At 42.2% G+C, this 20,799-nt stretch overlaps 1 long non-coding RNA gene across 1 annotated transcript in view; it reads right to left on the bottom strand.

Annotated features, from left to right (window-relative positions):
• LOC123394702 overlaps nt 1-13,576 on the bottom strand; it is a 51,673-nt gene extending 38,097 nt beyond the window's left edge. Inside the window, exon 1 of the long non-coding RNA XR_006609425.1 lies at nt 13,134-13,576. This is a non-coding gene — a long non-coding RNA (uncharacterized LOC123394702). The remainder of the gene's footprint in view (nt 1-13,133) is intronic.
• Between the last annotated feature and the right edge of the window lie 7,223 nt (nt 13,577-20,799).

Here is a 20,799-nt window from a genome sequence, read left to right as displayed (position 1 = left end):
TTCTAACAGTGGTGGTTTCCCCAAAGCCCAATCCCCAGCCTTGTTAGTAACACACCTCTACTGGGCAATCTATTCACTCCTATGGCTATATCTACACTCATATGTTGATGGATCCCAAATGTGTATCTCCTGTACTCCCAATTTACCCTCAATTTAACAGGGCACAGATGCCAAGAGTATGGGTGTTCACAATGGATCCCATTGTCATTTACTCCCCTGTTCATGCATTTCCAACTTGGCACCATATTTATCCAGTCTCCAAAGTTGGGAAACCAGAAGTCATCCTGTACTCTTCCTTCCCCATGAACTTCCATAATCCAGGCATGAAGCCCCATCAGTTCTATCTCCAGGCAGCTCTAAAGTCTACCTCTTCCCTCCACCCTCATCACCAATGACATGGTTCATTGTCTCTCATCTGGACTGTTGTAACACCCAGCTTTAACATGTTCCATTTTACTGCATTGTAGTTTAAGTTATTTTATAATGAACAACAAATTTCTTTTAAAGATTTTTAAAGTTTATTTAAGCAATCTCTACACCCAATGTGGGGCTTGAACTCATGACCCTGAGATCAAGAGCTGCATGCTCTACTGACTGTGCCAGCCAGACGCCCCTGAACAACAAATTTCTTGACTCGAACGTATCCTGTTCCGGTCTAGCTCCCCACAAACCACTAACTGAAACTATTACACATATTTGATCATCTAGTAGTCGACACAGTATCTCTAGATAGTATGCTTTATGTCACAATTTCTTGGTTTATCAAAATTAAACTTCTATTAATTTTCTGCTACTGTAGATGAGATTTAACCTATCTCTCTCACCCCCAAATTTCCAGTAGCCCTTCTTCCCAAAATTCTGTATTTATCCAAATATAAGGCAAGATTTTTCCTCAAAATCATCCCATCATTAATAAAGTTCTAACAAAATAAAATAAAGTCTTTATTAAGATTTTCATATTACAAACAGTAGGCATTCTCCCAACTACGTAATTTTGAACAACAAAGTGCTATTTGGGGAAGACACATTAACCTGAAATGACCTCAATCAAACTCAGCTTGAATGCTTATAGAGGTCACTTGACATGATGGGGGAAGGTAAATAAATTTAACACAGATCGAGTCACCATTTCTGGAGAAAGGACTTCAAACTGCAGCTCACGGTGCCACTGCATACAAGTTATTTTTTTTTAATCAATTTATTATAATACATTAAATACGTATGTTGGGGAGCTTACAGCAAAGTAATGGGCATATGTGAATCATGGTAAAATTTCTAATGGCAGCACCATGCTGAGAATAAAAAAGTGCTACAATCAACTTCGTGGAAGTGAATATGGTACTGTCTTCAAGTGGCTCTTGATGGAGGAGAAATGAATGTCAATGTGCACGTGTGGAGTTTGAAAAAAAATTGGTTCATGAAACATGAGGGTAAAAAAGAGCAGTTTTGCATAACTATATTTTATATGACATGAGATTTAAAACATGTAGATATAATTAAAGTTCAAGTTAGGGGTGCCTGGGTGACCCATATGGTTAAGCGTCTGTCTTCAGCTCAGGTCAAGATCCCAGAGTCCTGGGATTAAGTTCCTCATCAGGCTCCCTGCTCAGTGGGGAGTCTGCTTCTCTCTCTACCCTCTCCCTGACTTGTGCACACAGGCTCTCTCTCTCTCTGAAATAAATAAAATCTTTTTAAAAAAGTAATTCGAGTTCAAGTTCAGTATTATAGGTAGACATTTGGCTATTTCAACTCTTTCCCTAAATATTATATATTTAAGTTCAAAAAAGGAGATGTTGTTCTCAACTCTCTCATTTGGGAAAGGGATGCTTTCACTAATATTCAGGGTCCACTTATGCTTGGGCATATATTCTGGTTATAGCTTCAGATCAAGAACTCCACTGGGGGGCGCCTGGGTGGCTCAGTGGGTTAAAGCCTCTGCCTTCAGCTCAGGTCATGATCCCAGATTCCTGGAATCGAGCCCCACATTGGGCTCTCTGCTCAGCAGTGAGTCTGCTTCCCTTCCTCTCTCTGTCTGCCTCTCTGCCTACTTGTGGTCTCTGTCTGTCAAATAATTAAATAAAACCTTCAAAAAAAAAAAAAAAGACCTCCACTGGTCAATACTGCTACTAAGTACACTTTTGTTTCTCTATTTCATGTTCCCTCCATCAGAGGCACCATCTCTTGGCCCTTCATTCTGTGAGGGGAAGCAGTAATGCTCTCTCCTTTCTCTCTACTGCTCCTTCCCTGGCCCTACCAGCCTGATTCTATAACAAAACTCATCTGTGATGTGCCCAGCAAGGGTCGCAAACTGTGAGCTTCTGGGTGAACAATGACATAAATGTTTTTTGTTTAATTTAAATAGAAATTTCTAAGTTAAATTAGCTTCCCAGTATTTTAAACTGAGAAATGTCACCTGTAACCGAAGTACTCTTTTCTTATTTCTTTTGTGCTTCATTCTTTTGCCTTCTCAATTTTATGACCTTCACCCTAACATCTGGTCATACAGCTGCCTGGAGAGAGACTGGAATTCATTAAAGAAAAAAAAATCTGAAGAGAAAACCCAAGGAAATATTAATCTCCAGGTCTCTAACATCAGGTTTATAGAGCAGGGCACTAATCCTCCAAAACTAACTTATTGCTTGAGAGAGGATTTTTGCAATTACTTTATGGCCCTCTTAAGTTTGCCAAGGAACAAGCTTTGAGGACCTGGCCTCACAGATTTCCACAGTACCCTGACAGTAGCTAATCCGTCTCTGCCAGCTGGACACATGTTACGACAGACAGAGAATATCCCATGGAAGCTCACTAGACAGCCTGGTCTGACTCGTATGGTCCCGTTTTTTTTTTTTTTAGCTTTTTTTTTTTTTTAAAGATTTTATTTATTTATCAGAGAGAGAGAGGGGGAGAGAGCGAGCACAGGCAGACAGAATGGCAGGCAGAGGCAGAGGGAGAAGCAGGCTCCCTGCTGAGCAAGGAGCCCGATGTGGGACTCGATCCCAGGAATCTGGGATCATGACCTGAGCCGAAGGCAGCCGCTTAACCCACTGAGCCCCCCAGGCGCCCCCCTCGGTCCCGTTTTACACGTGTTGTCCCTTCAGCCTCTCCAGGGAATACCTCCTTTCAGCTCTCAAATGCATTCCAGGTCACAGGATCCATTTTATGGGTCACCCTAGCTATGACGGAAGCTAAGCAGCACCCTCTGTGATGGTTAATTTTATGTATGAACTTACCAAGCCACACAGTGCTCAGATATTTGGTCAAACACTATTCTCAGTATTTCTGTGAAGGTGTTTTTGAGGGAGATGGAAACTTAAACTGGCGCACTAGGTAAAGCAGATTGCCCTCCCTAACTTGGTTGGGCCTTGTCGAATCACTTGAAGGCTTAAATAGAACAAAAAGGCTGACCCGTTCCCAAGTAAGAGGAGAACTCGTCCTGCCTAATAGCTTTCAAACTCGTACACTGGCTTTTTCCCACCTTGGGATTCTAACTGAAACGTTGGCTCTTCCTGGGTCTTGAGCCTGCTGGCCTTCAGACTGGAATGACACTACTGGCTCTTCTGATTCTCAGTCCTTTGGATTCAGACTTGAACTATACTGTTGTCTCTGCTGAGTCTCCAGCCTGCTGAGTCACCCTACAGATCTTAGGACTCGTCAGCCTCCATAATAACATGAGACAATTCCTTCTAGTAAATATCTTTAGACACACACACACACACACACACACACACACACAGGTTCTGTTTTCCTGAAGAACCCTATTATACCCTCCTGTCTTCTGATCTGAGGAACTCTCAGAAAGAGAGAGAAAAGCAGGAGAGGATAGTAGAGAGTTGGGCCTCCTGATTTCTTTTCCTTAGCTTGTGCCTGGCAAAGGAGAGACATCATGGGCAAATGCAGGAGAACACAATCTGCAACAGATGAAGATCTCATATGTCTCTGAAGTGCAATCATATACCTTGCCTGATAACCAAGTCATGCAGGAGGAGACCCTCAAATTCAGCTTGCTCAGACTACCCTGCTTTCCACTATGGAAAAAAGCTGAGCTTCTAAATGTAGAATTTGCTAAAGAGAATGGCCACAGAGGGGGTAAGGTGGCATCCACTGAAGATTCTATAGAAGACCACTTAAATCAAGACTGCTATGGTCTCAATGTTTTTGACCTACTCCCCCCAAATCATATGTTGAAATCCCAACCCCCAAAGGTGATGGTATTAGTAGGTGATTAGGTCATAAGGGTGGAGCCCTTATGAATGAGATTAGTGCTCTTATAAAAGAGAGCCCACAGATCTCACTAGCCTTTTCTGCCATGTGAGGATACAATAAGAAGTCTGTGACTCAGAAGAGGGCTCTCACTCTGATCTTGGACTTCCAGCTCCCAGAATTGTGAGAAACTCATTTTTGTTGTTACTAGATACTCAATCTTTGGTATTTTATTAGAGCAGCCAAATGAAAGTCTGGGTCAGACTTCAGAGGAATGTGCAGTGACAAGAGAAAGATCTGAGGCCAAAGAAGCCACTGCAACACAAGACCCTTGCAAAGCCAAGAGTGGCCATATCACTGCTTCCCCCATCAAAGATGTAAGCCACACAGGCCTGCCAAGATAGCAGCACCCAAGGGAACAAGTAATAATGCTTCCAGAACCCAGAAGGTAACCCAAAGAGCTGGACTCTTCCCACCTGCCACGAGGTTACAAAAACTACACCCTACCCCACACACGCCAATGCTCTTCTAGGGAGAAAAGCAGTAGAAAACTGGGTATTTTTATACTAGTTTGAACCATATTAGTCAGCAATTTTCAACCATTTGTTGAAATGTTTGAAACAACCTCCAATATGACTATAACATATAAAAAGGGTGTGTGGGTGGCTCAGTAAGTTAAACATCTACCTTTGGCTCAGGTCATGATCCTGGGGTCCTGGGATCAAACCCACACTGGGCTCCCTGCTCGGTGAGGAGTCTGCTCCTCTCTCTCCCTCAGCCCCTCCCCCTTGCTTGTGCTCTCTCTCACTCTCTCTCTGTCAACAAACATATAAATAAATAAAAACAATATGAAAAGCTTACAACTCAGTAATAAAAAGATGTAACTTATTTTTTAATGTAGGTAAAGGATTTAAATCAACATTTCTCCAAAGTAGATCTACAAATGGCCAACATGTATATGAAAAGATGTTCAACAGTATTAGTCATTAAGGGAAAAAAATTGAAACCACAGTGACATAGCACTTCATACCCACTAGGATGGCTATAATCAAAAAGACAGACAATGACAAGAGTTGGCAAGAGGTGGAGAAACTGGAATGCTCACTCACTGCTGGTGGGAGTGGAAATTGGTACAGCCACTTTGGACAGTTCCTCAAAAAGTTAAACACAAAGCTCCTATTTGACCCAGCAATTTCACTCCTAGGCATATACATAAGAGAAGTGAAAACATGGGGCGCCTGGGTGGCTCAGTGGGTTGCAGCCTCTGCTTTCGGCTCAGGTCATGATCCCAGGGTCTTGGGATCAAGCCCCGCATCGGGCTCTCTGCTCAGCGGGGAGCCTGCTTTCCTTCCTCTCTCTCTGCCTGCCTCTCTGCCTACTTGTGATCTCTCTCTGTCAAATAAATAAATAAAATCTTTAAAAAAAGAGAGAGAAGTGAAAACATAGTCTACAAAAAGACTTGTACACAAATGTTCATAGCACATTATCCATAATAGCCAAAAAAGTGGAGACAACACAAGATGTCCAACAACTTACAGATAAACAGGGTGTGGTTTATCCATACAATGGAAACTATTCAGACATACAAAGGAATGACGTATTGATACATGTTACACAGGGATAAACCCTAAAAACATATTAAATTAAAAAAAGCCAGTCACAAAGAGCCACGTATTACATGATTCCATTTATATGACATCTCTAGAGTAGGCAAATTCATAGAGACAGGAAGTAGATTAGTGGTGGCCAGGGGCTGGAGGGAGGGGAGTGACCACTAATGGGTATGGGTTTTGGGGGTTCCTTGAGGTGATGAATGTTCTGGAGTTAGATAGTGGCAATTGTATAACTTTGTGAATATTCTAAAAACTACTGAATTATAAACTTCTGAAGGTGAATTTTTTTGGTATCTGAATTATACCTTAATAATTTAGAAAAGAGGAAAACATTTCCTGGAACTTCAGAGTGGAGTAACATTTAAACAAGTTTGACTTTTAGGTGTTGCTTGTGTCTTCTTGTGTTTTTCCTCTAGCCAGAGGAAGGGAGATTGGGAGAGGCCAAAATTACAGACTAAGTAATAGAATGAGCTCATTTTCTTCATATCTAGAATGTGGTATGAAAAGGATTTTCTTACCCTGTTATATGCATAAAGATCCATCTTTCTGGGGCGCCAGGCTGGCTCACTCTGTGAAGTGTGTGACTCTTGATCTCAGGGTTGTGAGTTCAAGCTCCAAGGTGGGTGTAGAGATTACTTAAAAATAAAATCTTTTTTTTTTTTTTTAAGATCTACTTTTCTTGTTCTTTTTAAGTGTTTTTATCTGGTAATAGGGGCTGGTCATCCTGTATGAAAATAACCCTCTCAGTCCACCAGCAGCAGTGGTAGCCCACTTTGGATGGGCCATACACTCTCCAGGTTGTCATGGCCCCTTCCTCAACCAGCATCGTTCACTCACACTGCCTCTCTAGTTCTGAATATATTTTAATTTGTAATTACTGGTAAAAAGAGTCAACTTCACATCTTCAACATCAATAAGCAGTGTTCGTATTTGTTTCAGTTTGGAATATGTTGAGCTGTGAATTACAAACATCTAGATAACACTACCTTAACAAATAGGGGTTTTTTTCCTTTCATATTTCAAGAAGTTTGGAATCAGGTAGTTATTCAAGTTGGATCAAGAGCCCAGTGATAATAAGATCCTGATGTCCAGAGGGTACTGGCTGTCTACCAAATATCTATTTTTCTCTTTTTTGTATTATTTGAAACCTGAGGTTATTTGAAGGGGCAATGTGATGAGCTAAAAACAAAATTTCCTGTTTCTCTTACAACTAGGAGTGTTTGAGATAGTCCTGGTCAATGTGATACAGGTAAAAGTCACCAAAGTGGACTTTTAGGAAGGCAATTTTAAGGGGTTAACACAGTGGGCATATACCTTCTTTTCTCTTTGCTCTTCCCCTTCTCTATGGCTAAAATGAAAATAAGATGGCTAGAGCTCTGACAGCCATTTTGAGAACAGGAGGATTCAGATGTCAAAGCACAAAGCCAAAAGGAGTATAGGTCCCTGGTTATATCATGTAATTACTATAGCAGTCTTAGACTACCCACTGTGGACTAATAGAGCCATAATTTAAGCCACCCTTTTATGGGTTTTTATTACTAGCAGTTGAATGCAATTTCTGATTCACATACTGCCAATGTACCTATGACTCCTTTGGCCTTTTCTTCAAAGTACTAAAATTGATGCTGCCTTGCTTATTACAAGAATATGGAGAGGGGAAAGGGTCTGTCATAGGCACAGCTTTCCTGTTTAGTTATAGGCACGGTAAGCACTGGGGCATTATTCAGAAACTAACTGGATATCTTAAACAGCTGTGGTTGAAATTAGGAATATACAAATTCTTCATTGAGTATGTACCACCACACTTCTTGTTAAGGAAGCTTTGCTGGTTGGAACAAATAAAGATGGCATCTATGCAAAACATCACCCTGTAACTCAGAATAGGCCACTGACGTTCTAGTTCAGGTTCTCTGAATCCCATATTTCCAACTATGTGTGCTGTGGAATAACTCGGTTTTCTTATCTACTCCCTCTATCCAAACTAAAGCAAAACTCTCGTTTGAACAGTTTATAAACGCAAATGCACTAAAAGCATGTGGACATGAGCATTCAATAAGATAAAGGCTCATCCAATTCACAGTAACAAAGATGTGCAAACAACCTAAATGTCCAAGGGTGGACAAATGGATAAAGAAAAAATGTGGCATATCCATACAATGGAATATTATTCTGCTTTAAAAAAAAAAAAAGAAGGAAATTCTGCTATTTGTTACAACATAAATGAACTTGGAGGACATTATGCTAAGTGAAATAAGCCAGCTACAGAAGGCAAATGCTATATGATTCCACTTAGATGAGGAACTCAGTGTAGTCAACTTCATAGAAGCAGAGAATAGAACAGTGGTTGCCAGATGCTGGGAAGAGAGGAGAATGGGGAGACACTACTCAACAGGTTAAAGTTTCAGTTTTGCAAGATGAGTAAATTTTAGAGATCTGGCTACAACACTGTGCCTATAGTTAACAATACTGTATTATGCAGTTTAGAATTTGTTAAGGGTGGGGAGGGTGGTTGGGTGGCTCAGTCAGATAAGCATCTGCCTTTGGCTCAGGTCATGACCCCAGGGTCCTGGGATCGAGTCCCCGCATTGGGTTGCCTTCTCCGTGGGAGCCTGCTTTTCCCTCTCCCTCTGCCTGCCACTCCCGTGCTTGTGCTCTCCCTCTGTCAAATAAATAAATAAGTAAAATCTTTTTAAAAAAAGAATTTGTTAAGAGGGTAGATCTCATGTTAAATGTTCTCTCTACAATAAATTTTTTTGATACACACTCATCCAGATAACTAGAAAAAAATAAATGTGTATACATATAATTTCCACCTAATGAAAACACAAAATTCTGGGTTGCCTGGATGGCTCACCCAGTTAAGCATCAGCCTTCCATTCAGATTATGATCTCAGGGTCTTGGGATTGAGTCCCACATTGGGCTTCCTGCACAGTGGGGAGCCTGCTTCTCCCTCTCCCACTCCAGCTTCCGATGCTTCTGCTCACTCGCTTGCTCTCTCTCTCTCAAATAAATAAATAAAATCTTAAAAAGAAAGGGAAAAAATGGGGCTCCTGGGTAGCTCAGTGGGTTAAGCCTCTGCCTTCAGCTCAGGTCATGATCTCAGGGTCCTGGGATCGAGCCACTCATCCGGCTCTCTGCTCAGCAGGGAGCCTGCTTCCCGACCTCTCTCTGCCTGCTGCTCTGCCTACTTGTGATCTCTCTCTCTGTGTCAAAGAAATAAACAAAATCTTAAAAAAGAGAGAGAGACAGAGAGAAATGAAAACACAAAATTTTTACATTCTTGTAGCAAACAACACACTCCAAGAGGACACCCTTTTGTAAGGCTCGGTTTGAGCCATACTGTCCTAAATAGTTAATGACCTCCGTCTTACTCCTTTCTCTGGAGCTTGTATGTGTTTCTCTGGCTGTGCTTGTCATTTTGTAATACTTTTCTTTGTTTTCTCATCTCTTTCCTACTTGTCTGGGAGCCTCTTAAGGTCAGCAACTGCTCTTCTCTATTTCCTTACAGATAAATCTAATGACTTAACACTGGATAAAATGTTCTATAAATACTGGTTGCTTTGAATGAAGCTCTAGATAAAACTCATCACACTTTGAAGGAGGCCCATCAGTATGACAAATTTGAAATTATCTTTACTTGCAATTTGTACAAACACAGAAAAGGAAAATCCATTAAAAAGTACTCAAGTCTTTAAGAACTTGACTTTGATGGCCAGCAAAGAAGACCAAGGAAAGCATGCTGTTCCCCTTGATAGGTATTTTTTATTTATCCTTCCTATCAGAACTCATAGATTTTGTTTATCCTTCCTGTTCAATGAGCACCAAGAGGTGTAATGGTTGGGAAAGGTCTCTAATGTCTTTGGCACCCTCCTTCCAGCCTCCTATTTTAGGGTAGAACCGATGAGCTCATTTACAGAAAGGCTTGCCAGGCTCTGCATATGGTTTGTAATATAAATAGATCACATCTTAGGCATATCAGCAAGATAGAGGAGGCTTGCCCTCCCCAAAATCTGCTGAAGTAGAAATTCTCACCTAAAAAAGTATGCAAGCCACCTCTACTTTCTACTTCTCAGGGAATTTAAGGATGTGTTGTGTGAAAATTTCTTTGGCAAACTTAGATGAGTCTTGGACGATCCAAAAATAAAATATTCCAAAACTAAAGACTAAATGGTAATTCTGCTTAATTTCAGACTTTCACCTATTGTTGGGTTTCATGACTACGTATTTATTAAGATCAATTTATGATCACAATCTGGGGGTTATAACCTATTGCATTAGTGTAAACATAGAGTGATTTGATTCTACAGTCTCACTTACAAATAAAACCTGATAATCTGATTTGCTCATGATATGACTCTCCAATAAAATAAAAATGAAACTACAAGGTAGAGTTGACAACAAAACCAAATGATTCGGAGGTATGCAATAGTCACAAACGGGTTGGGGGGGCTCTGTGATATATTTTAACATCTAAGTATTTGGTTTTTTTTAAAATTTTATTTATTTATTTGACAGACAGAGATCACAGGTAGGCAGAGAAGCAGGCAGAGAGAGGGGGTGGGGGGAACCAGGCTCCCCGCTGAGCAGAGGGCCCGAAGGACCCTGGGATCATGACCTGAGCCGAAGGCATAGGCTTAACCCACTGAGCCACCCAGGTGCCCCTAAGTATTTGTTTTTAATGCTTTTCTATTTGAAATAGCTTAAGACTCACAAGAAGTTGCAAAAATAATAGAGTTCTCTGTACCTGTACCCAGCTTCCCCAAATGAGAACATCTTACATAACTATGGTGCACTGTCAAAACCAGAAACTAACATTGATAGAATATTACCAACTCAGCTAATAATCTCATTTGGATTTCACTCTTTTGCTATACTTTTTGGGGGGTGGAGCTTCAGTGTCTAGTTCTATGGAATTTTATTATATGTTGAGACATGCGCAACCACCACCACAAGCAGGATACACACTGGTATTCTTTTTAAACATTTACGGAAGCCCGACTAGGCACTGTTAGGCAGTTTTATATAGTAACCTCATGAGGTAAACTTACTATCTTCATTTCAGAGTGAGAAGACAAATATAAAAAGGAGAAAGTATACACCATGGCTTCTTCCATCCTTTACTATCAGGCATGTGACTAAGAGGAACTCTTGTCTAATGACATCAATTTCAACATGAGGGACTGATTTTCATAATCTTTATATTGGGCCTTCATTAAGTCATAGCTCTTCATTTTTAAATGCATAAAGAGAGAGTTCACACAAGTTCAAGTTCACATCCTTCAACTATTTTTTTTTTTTTTTACTACCGTTAGACATGAAGTAAGAGAAGAGACAACAAAACAAAGAAGATCTACCCTGCAGCTCAGAATGGCAAAAGCCCCAGGTCTTGAGTCCCTTTTGCTTTCCCTCAAAACCATAGCAACTCTATTTCTGTTCTAGCTTTTCTCCTGCACCCAGACAATAACATTTTTATCCTCTGAGGATTATTTCTAAAAATAAAATGAAAAAGAAGAAACATGGAGCAGCCTCTATCTTTGGTTTGTAAATGTTACTTTTAACCGGCTATCTAGTTTAGTTCCCTACTAGAAAACACTGTCCAATGCACTGTCATGCAGTTAGAAAACATATGACCTAATACTTCATGTGCCTTGCCACCCCTATGACCACTGGGGGTCCCATAAAGGAAACGCAGTGGGGTTCACCGGGGCTCATCCCTGAGCCATGGGCCATTATTTCTTGTCTGACTTCCGCCTCTGCCTTTCCTCAGCCATTACACCCAATCCAGCCTAAACCGTTGGGACCTCACAGCTGAGTTTTTCTCCTACTTCAGTGGCCACTCCTCTCAGTCCCTTTCCCCATTTCCTCCTCCTCTTTCTGACCTCCAAAGTTGCGGTCCCTGGGGACCATCCTCAGCCTTTTGCTTAAGACAGTGATTCTCTCTCAAGCAAGGGCAATTTTCACCCTAGGGGACATGTGGCAGTGTCTGGAGCTGTTGGGGTTGTGACAACTGGGGGTGGGGTGAGCAGAGGCCAGGGAATGTTGCTAAACACCTTACGAAGTATGCTGTAGGATGGGACAGTCCCCCAACAAAGGATTATCCCCCCAAAAAAGAATTAACCCTCCCCAGATGTTAATAGTGCCAAGGTTATGAAATTTTGCCCTAAAAGACCTTATTCAATGCTATGATATACCCAGATTCAGTCTACATGCTGGCCACTTCTAAAGTTTAATCTCTTGTCCAGCCTTCCCCTGCCAACTCCAGGTTTTTAAAAGCAACTGTCTTCATTATGTCTATTAGGTGCCTCAAACTTAACTTGTCCACAAGCAAACTCTTGCTGTCACCCACACACCTGCTTCTCCCCCAACCTTTCCCATGTTAATGATGTGTGTAAATAAAGTTTTATTGGAACACAGCCACATCCATTCATTCATTGGTGTATTATGTATGGTTACCTATGAGCTACAACAGCTGAAATGAGAAGTTGTGACATATATAACCTGACCAGCAAAAGTGAAAACACTATCTGGTCCTTTACAGAAAGAGTTTGCTGATCCCAGTATCCGAAAAGAGCTCAGAGTTTAGAGTTTAGAAAAAATAAGAGATTTCAACTTTGTCTCAGCTGGCACTATGATCTTTGAATATGATTCAACATCTATGAGCCTCAAGTTAAATGAGGATGATAATACTTTCCTTGAAGGATGTTAGGAGTATCAGATGCAATGGCCATAAAGATTTGGAATATAGTAGGAACTCTACAAACACAATAATACTTATTAATATTAGTTATTAGTATTAACACAAACTCTACCCCTCAAAATTTCCCCTTTGATATGCTTTGAGAGTTCCTACGTCAAATGTCTTTTTCCGAAATCCAAGCAAATACAAAACTTCAAACGACTGTCCTAGTCCCTTTCATCTATTAGTTGGGTGATGACAGAACAGGTTCTCGTCACATCATGTTTTGACAGCAAACTGGAGGAAGGTTAATATCTTAATAATTCAAATGTCTTTGTACCCAGTCGTAAATTCCCTGAGTAATTAGTTTCCTGGAAAATTGTCTCCTGAGTGATAAAGGTGACACTATCTGAAATAGGAAATTATCCTGCCCTGCCCAATCCTCTTTCCAACTTTGTCATCCCAAGAATGTCACCATTTAAGTCAACAGAAAACGGGGAACTGACTTTGGGTGAGTAAACAGCATGTGGAAGGAGTCTCTGAGCTACCAGACCTCCTTGTCCAGAGAATGGCCTTGATTGTGACGGGCGCCCCTGCAGGCTTCCAGGGGTAAGAGATGGGAGAACGCATGCCTGACACTCACCTTGCCCGTAGCCTCCATCGGGGCCTTGACCTCAGCCCTGGCCACCTCCAGTCCTTCAGACGATTCTGCCATCCCTGGTGGCTTCTCGGCCTCAGGCTTGTGTCCTGGCTTACAGCTCATTCCTGGAGTGGAAAAGAGGTCAACTCTAGCTCTTTTTCTTTGTGTGACCCCATCCTTTGGCCCTCTTGCATCCTGCCATTTTCTCCTGCTCTCTAAGGTAGTTTCGGCTAGACAGAGAGTCACTTCCAGCCTCCTTAGACTTCCTCTTCCTGCTGAACTCCCCTTTCTATGGTACTTTCTGGGATGATCCACATCTCTCACGAGTGACAAGACGTCATCTTGCTAATTAACATATGGCCTAATTATGGCTGTGTTACACTTTAGAAGACAGAATTAAAGTCTGAAGTGACCTAAGTAATTAGGAGGGGCAGACAGAGACAAATGAAAGCAGCAGCAGTAAAGTGGGGGTAGCCACTGACTTGGCCATGTCCTGTGAGGCTGAAAACAACTGGCCATGACTCAGGTGCATGGGCACCTTGGGACCAGCTCCAAGCAGGCTTCTGTTGTAAAAAGGGAGCATCCTATATAGGACAAGATGGGATTTTCTTTCTTCCTCCTGCTCTTTATCCTCTCCTCCATCACCCCGGTGCAGAGGTGACACTCAATAAGATAGAATATGTGAACGAGAAAAAGTCATGCCCACAAGGTTGAATTTTCAAACAGTGCTGCAGAAGAGACAGGACAGAGGGGGTGGGAGGGACGTGACAGTGTAATCATTGTGCTGATGTTGACCCTGCTCGTAAGTGGACCCTGCTCTGCTAGCCAGTTTGCCCTGGAATTAGGACAAACGAGGACATGATGTGTGCTTCGGTTGGGTTCCCCCAGAATTCCACTTTGGGTCAAGAATGTGTGTACAAGTCATTTATTTAGGATATCTAGGAAACACTGGCAGGGAGTGAAAAAATGAGACAGGGGAGTGAAAGAAGTCAACAGAAAGTATGTTAGCAAGCAAGTTAGCACTGGGGAGCTCAGCCCAGCTGGGGAACTAAAGGAGACAGAGTACAATAGCGCTCGGCCCAACTTCCCTGTAAGGGCACAGAGTGAATATTTCAGGCTCTGGGAGCCATGCAGTGTCCGTCACAATGGCTCGATTCTGCCACTGTAGAGAAAAAGCAGCCCTGGATAATACATAAATGCATGTGTATGGCTGGGTTCCAATAAAACATTATTTACAAAACCAGGCAGCCAGCTCAAGGGCTGTAGCTTGTCAACCCCTTGCTGGAGAATAGTGCTTCTCAAACTCCCATGATGAACCAGGTCTTAAAAAGTGCCAAATCCACTGTAGAACAAGACTTTTGTAAAAACAACAAAAATCAGTTGCTAGAAAAATGAAATTTAAAAAAGACATACAAAAGACACACTTCTTTTTAAATTATTAGAATCAAAGAAACAATGTCTCCGTCCAATTACTAGAAGAGCTTCTAAACATTTACTGTGAAGTTCTGCACCTAACATCACCGACAGCTTGGGGCCTTGACTTCAGCCATGGCCATCACCACTATCCACATTTCTTATCAGGTGAGGAGGCCGGAACAGTCATCCACTGACATCTGCCCAGCATAATAAAGGGCCGCCCCCCAGGATATGGACTGCCTGTCTTTCTAACTTACTGGGCAAACAGGCCAAGCACACCTCTGCAGTGGGAGGTGGAGGACCACAGGGGCTCCTGAGAGGAAGCTGTAGGCATGTGTGCCATGTACGGAAAAAGTGAGAACAAAACACATTGTGGACAGGGCACTGTTGGTGTCGCTCCATTGTGATGGAGTAGAAAGACTGGGCTTTGGAAGCAAAGAAATTGAGATGAAAGTCCTGATTCTGCCACTTAACCTCTGTCTCTCCAATTCCTTATTCTAAAAATGAGTATAGTATGCTAAGGGCCAGCTTCAGTTTTGGGGGTTTCCTTTAAAGAAGGAACTTTAGAGCAGTTTGAGGTTCACAGCAAAATCGATGGGAAGGTACCAAGAATTCCTTTACATCCTCGGCCCCACACATGCCTAGCCTCCTTTGTTATTAACATCCCCACCACAGTGGGACATTTGTTACAAATGATGAACCTATACTGCCACATCACCGTCACCCAAAGTCCATAGTTTACCTTGGGATTCATTCTTGGTGTTGTACATTCTATCATTTTTCACAAATGTACAATGATATGTACCCATTATAGTATCATACAGAGTATTTCCACTATCTTAAAAACCCTCTGTGCTCTGCCTATTCATTCCCTACCCATTCCATCCCACTGCCTGGCAAACACTGATCTTTTTACGGTCTCTACAGCTTTGCCTTTTCCAGGATGTCATGCAGTTGGGGTCATACAGTATGTACCCTGTTCGGATTGGCTTCTTTTACTCAGTAGTATGCACTGAGGGGTTTTCCCTGGCTTTTTATGGCTTGATAGCTCATTTCTTTTCAGTGCTGAATAATATTCTGTTGTCTGGATGGACCACTGTTTATCCATTCACCTACTGAAAGATATCTTGGTTGCTTCCAAGTTTTGGCAATTATGGCTAAAGCTGCTATAAACATGTGTGTTCAGAGTTTGTGTGGACAGAAGTTTTGAACTCCACTGGGTAAATTCCAAGGAATGCAATTGCTGGATCATATCATAAGAGTATATTTAGTTTTATAAGAAACTGCTGAACTGTCTTCCAAAGTAGCTATACCATTTTACATTCCTACCAGCAATGAATGAGAGAGTTCCTGTGGCTCCACATCCTTGTCAGCATTTGTTGTCACTGTTTCAGATTTTGCCCATTAGGTGTGTAATGGTGTCTCATTGTTCTTTTAATTTGTATTTCCCCAATGACATATGATGCACAGCATCTTTTTATATGTTTAGTTCACCATTTGTATACATTCTACAGCGGTGTGTCTTTTAAGGTCTTTGGACCATTTTTTAATTGGGCTGTTTTCTTATTGTTGAGTTTTAAGAGTTCTTTGTATATTTTGGATAGCAGTCCTTTATCAGATATGCCTTTTGCAAATATTTTCTCGTTCTGGGTTGAGTCTTAAATGGCATGACAAGCCCTAGCATATGTGGAACATTTGGGCATATTTAACAAGAGCTCAGTAATAACTCCTTCCCCAGAAAATTCCAAAACTATATAAAAACTTAGAGCTAAGGGACACCTGGATGGCTCAGTGGGTTAAGCATCTGCCTCCAGATCAAGTCATGATCCCAGGGTCCTGGGATCGAGTCCTGCTTCAGGCTCCTTGCTCAGCAGGGAACCTGTTTCTACCCTCTGCCCAGCACTCTCCCTGCTTGTGCTCTTTCTCTGACAAATAAGTGAAATCTTTTTTAAAAAAAGGAGTTAACAGAGATCCAATGGACCATCTCCATGAACCTCTATTTTTCCTCCCTTATCCTCCATTTTACATCATTCAATTGTAGTCACTAACCCAGGTTAATGGTGGTAAATGTGGCAAGGATGAGTCATGAAGGAGATGTTGTGGCAGAAGGCACCTGGGAGAATGAATGGGATTTTAACAAGAAGGAGAGAAAGGAGGAAGTCGAAATAGTAAATGTTTATTATGCACCTATAATATCCCAGGCTTCATAGGGTGTTTAAGTGTAGGAATAAAGAACCGTCCTTATTTTTAAAGAATTTATAGTTTAATGATGATGGTTAAAAGAAGTCATAAGATGAATAATGATATTCATTGATTACCTACTAAGTAACAGGGATCTTGCTAGGTTCTTTGTATACATTAGTGATAAACTAGTTGACAACTGTGCAAGGAAGACATTGTTGACTTCATTCTAAAGAGGTAATTGATGCTCAAAGAAGATGAGTGACTCATTCCAGGCCATAGAGCTAGTGAGAAACAGAACTGGGATTCAAACCTAGGGCTGTCTGATTCTAACGCTCACACACTTCATATACCAAGCTGCTGAGGAAAAGCTTGTAATACAAATCACACATAATTTCACTGTGAAAAGTATAACCTTGACTGGGAAAAGAATACACAAAGACTTAAAATGGAAAACAATCAATACAGAAGATATGAAAAAATGGCCTAATATAATTTAAGTTTGTGAAAAACAAAAATAGGAAAAGTGGAATCACAAGATTGAGGGCTGTGACTGCAAGTCTATGGGTTCTGAAGGAGTTTGCCAGGGCAATGGACACCAGAAACCCTCAATAGGATTTTTTAAAAGATTTATTTATTTATTGTCAAGGAGAGAGAGAATGTGCACGCATGCGCACAAGCAGGGGAAGCAGCAGCAGAGGGAGAAGCAGGTTCCCTGCTGAGCAAGGAGCCTGATGCAAGACTCGATTTCAGGATCCTGGGATCATGACCTCATCTGGAGGCAGATGCTTAACCCACTGAGCCACCTAAGTGTCCCTCAATAGGATCTTTATAGGAGCTAGAAACAATAATTTCAGATTCAGCTCAAAAAAAAAAATCAATCAATCAAATAAGGGGCACTCAAATGGCTCAGTTAAGCAACTGCCTTCGGCTCAGGTCATGATCTCAGGGTCCTGGGATCAAGTCCCGCATCAGGCTCCCTGCTCAGCGGGAGTCTGCTTTTCCCTCTCCCTCTGCCCTTCCTCCCTGCTCTCTTTGTCTCTCAAATGAATAAATAAAATCTTAAAAGAAAAAAAAAATCAAATGAGGGTTGCGTGGCTCACTTGGTGGGTGGTTGAGTGTACGACTCCTGATTTTGGCTCAGGTCATGATCTCAGGGTCATGAGATTAAAGCCCCACAGTGGGCTCCACACTCAGCAGAGAGTCTGCTTGAAATTCTCTCCCTGTCCCTCAGCACCCCCATGGGTGTGTGCTCTTTTTCTCTAAAATAAATAAGCAAATCTTTTTTTTAAATTTCATATGGACTGAGGAGATCTTTTTTTATTAAATAGAGAAAAACTGGAAGAAATTTGAAGTCTAAATGTACAGAGTATCCTTAGAAAATAATGAAACATGAAAAAAAGAAATGCAGAAAACAGTTCACACAGCTGATATTCAAATGAAGGGATGGCTAAGGAATGACAGTACTTCAGCTCCACAGAATACTACTATATGGCCATTCGAATAATCATAAAAACTACAGCAACACATTAAAAATAGGTATGATGTAACTATGAGAAATATGGTATAATGCTTTTTTATTGCTGCTGCAACACATTACCACAGACTCAGCTGCTTAAAATAACGCACATTTATTATCTTATAATTTTGGAGCTCAGAAGTTCAACACAGGTCTTACTGAGCTGAAATTAAGGTGTCAGCTGGGTGGCATCCTTTTCTGGAGGCTGTACAGGAGAATCCATTTCCTTTCTACGATCTCTAGAGGGCGCCCACAATCCTTGGCCCATGGCCCTGCCCTGTCTTCAAAGTCCACCAGGGCCCATTGAGACCTTCTCACATCAACATCACTCTGACTTACCTCCAGTCACATTTCCCTCCGAGTCTTCTGCCTCTCTCTTCCACTTTCAAGGACTCTTGTGATTACATTGGGCTCACCCAGATAATCCAGAATAACCTCCAATAAGCAAACTTCTTGGTCTCTAATAAGCAAACTTCATTCCTTCTGCAATGCTAACTTCCAAATTCTTATATAACCTAACAAATTACCAGTCTCAAGGAATTAGGATACGAACATCTCTGAGAGTCCATTCTTCTACTATCATGTATGGTTTCCAACAGACAGAATAAAATATATAAAAATACAACTATAGGGGTACCTGGGTGGCTCAGTGGGTTAAGCTTCTGCTTTCTGCTCAGGTCATGATCTCAAGGGTCCTAGGATCCAGCCCCACATCGGACTCTCTGCTCAGGGAGTATCCTGCTTACCCCTCTCTCTCTGCCTGCCTCTCTGCCTACTTGTGATCTCTCTGTCTCTGTCAAATAAATAAATAAACTCTTAAAAATATATATATAACTATATAATAGGGCAGTGGGACAGTGAGTAAATATTTGGTACTCTATTTTCCAAACCCTATGCATTGTTATATTACTTCCGTGATCTTTTGCAGCCAAAAGAGTGGTGGCTGGTGGGGGCAAGATATGAGAAAGGTTTGCTCGGTTTCAGCCTACTCGATGCCGGGCTAGCACATTAACCAACTGAGCCACCCAGGCGTCCCTTCCGGGCTAGCACATTAAGAGCTATTGCATTGCCATTGCCTTTGCTTTCCTTCTGAACATTTTGAGATTCCTCTCAGTCCAGGACCGAAAGGTGCAGCCCTGACCCACCGCGCTGGTCAGCAATTCTTGCCAAATAACCTCTAACCATACCCAGCGCACACACGTGACCACCATTCATTTTTCTGGAGACTTCCTGTAACAGTGCTGCACAGAGGCGGGGCTCTGGCCTTCCACACATGCGCTAGAGGGTACTGAACGCAAAGAGCTCAGCAGTGCGGGAGCTGAGAGAAGTGAGCGCGAAGCAGGGAAGCAAGAAGGAAAGCAGATGTCAGGCTTTCAGCTTCATTACATGTTTCAGAACTAATATTCCGGAGAAGGGCCAAGTAGTATTTCCATTCAGGGAGTATTCAAAGCCAGGGAAGTCACAGGAAGGCAGGGGGCAGCACAGAGGAGGTCACCGACTGGAGGCCACCAGCCAGAAAGTCAAGGCTCAGGGGGAGGCAGCTCCAAAGGCTGCCATCACCTCGACAAGACTGGAACGAGAAAACAACTTCTTGCGACCATCTAGCCCTTGCTATTCAGTTTGTGGTCTGTGGGCCGTGGGGCACTCATGACCCAGCACCATGATAAAATGCAGACTGTGATAGAGAAGGTCTGCTGTGGGCCCAAGAACCTGTGAGAGTCCGCACTGTTAACAAACCACAAGCTGATGCCGATGCTGCGGGCCCGCGATCGCAGCCTGAGAGGGAAGGGTCACCTGGGAACTTGCAGGAACTGTAAATATTCCTGCCCCATCTCCGACCTAGAGAATCAGGAACACCATGAGGGTTTGGGGGGGTTTGGGTTTTTTTGGTGACCGGGAACTTTAATTCCCCCAAATCGGAATTCTTAATCATTTACCTTCAGGATTTGTAAGCCCTTTTGTAAGAAAACAAAACAAAACATAACCAAAATTGCTATGTCTCTACCACATAATTTTGAGCACTAAATATCCATGATGTTTGATACCCAACTACAGAACATGAAAGGCCTTCCTCAGCTGCGGCTGAGCTTTGTAACTCGCACAGCCATCAGTCTGAAAACTGTGGCACGTCTTTTATGTGTGTGTGTGCTTTCCACGAAGGGATCCCGGTAAGATACCTTGCTTAGAAAGAAGTCCAAGCTTTAGCTACCCGGAGGATGCTTTTACTCTGAAAGGGCAGCTGTGGTCCTCCAAGCTTTCTGCCATGCTCACTTAGAACAGTGGTAGGCTGCAGGGGCCAGCATCCGGTAGAAAGGCAGGAGCATCACTGCACCGGCCTGGAGATGCAGAGAGGCAGGAGACACGGGGGTGCCGGGCTTAGGAGGGAAACAGGAGAAATAGGGAAAATTACCCTCGTGCACATGACCTCCTCTCCCCAGAGGAGTGCGATAAACGCAAAGATCTTACCTGAAGCAACAGGAATCCCTCGCTTGTTTCTGCTCCTTTAATATTTGCTTACACCTCGGTATCTCAGGATTTGCTTACATCTCAATA

The sequence above is a fragment of the Mustela putorius genome, unplaced genomic scaffold (genome assembly GCF_011764305.1).
Source record: "Mustela putorius furo isolate JIRA1106 unplaced genomic scaffold, ASM1176430v1.1 tig00003836_pilon_pilon_pilon, whole genome shotgun sequence".
Lineage (NCBI taxonomy): Eukaryota > Metazoa > Chordata > Mammalia > Carnivora > Mustelidae > Mustela > Mustela putorius.
This window is presented reverse-complemented; position numbering and strand designations above follow the sequence as displayed.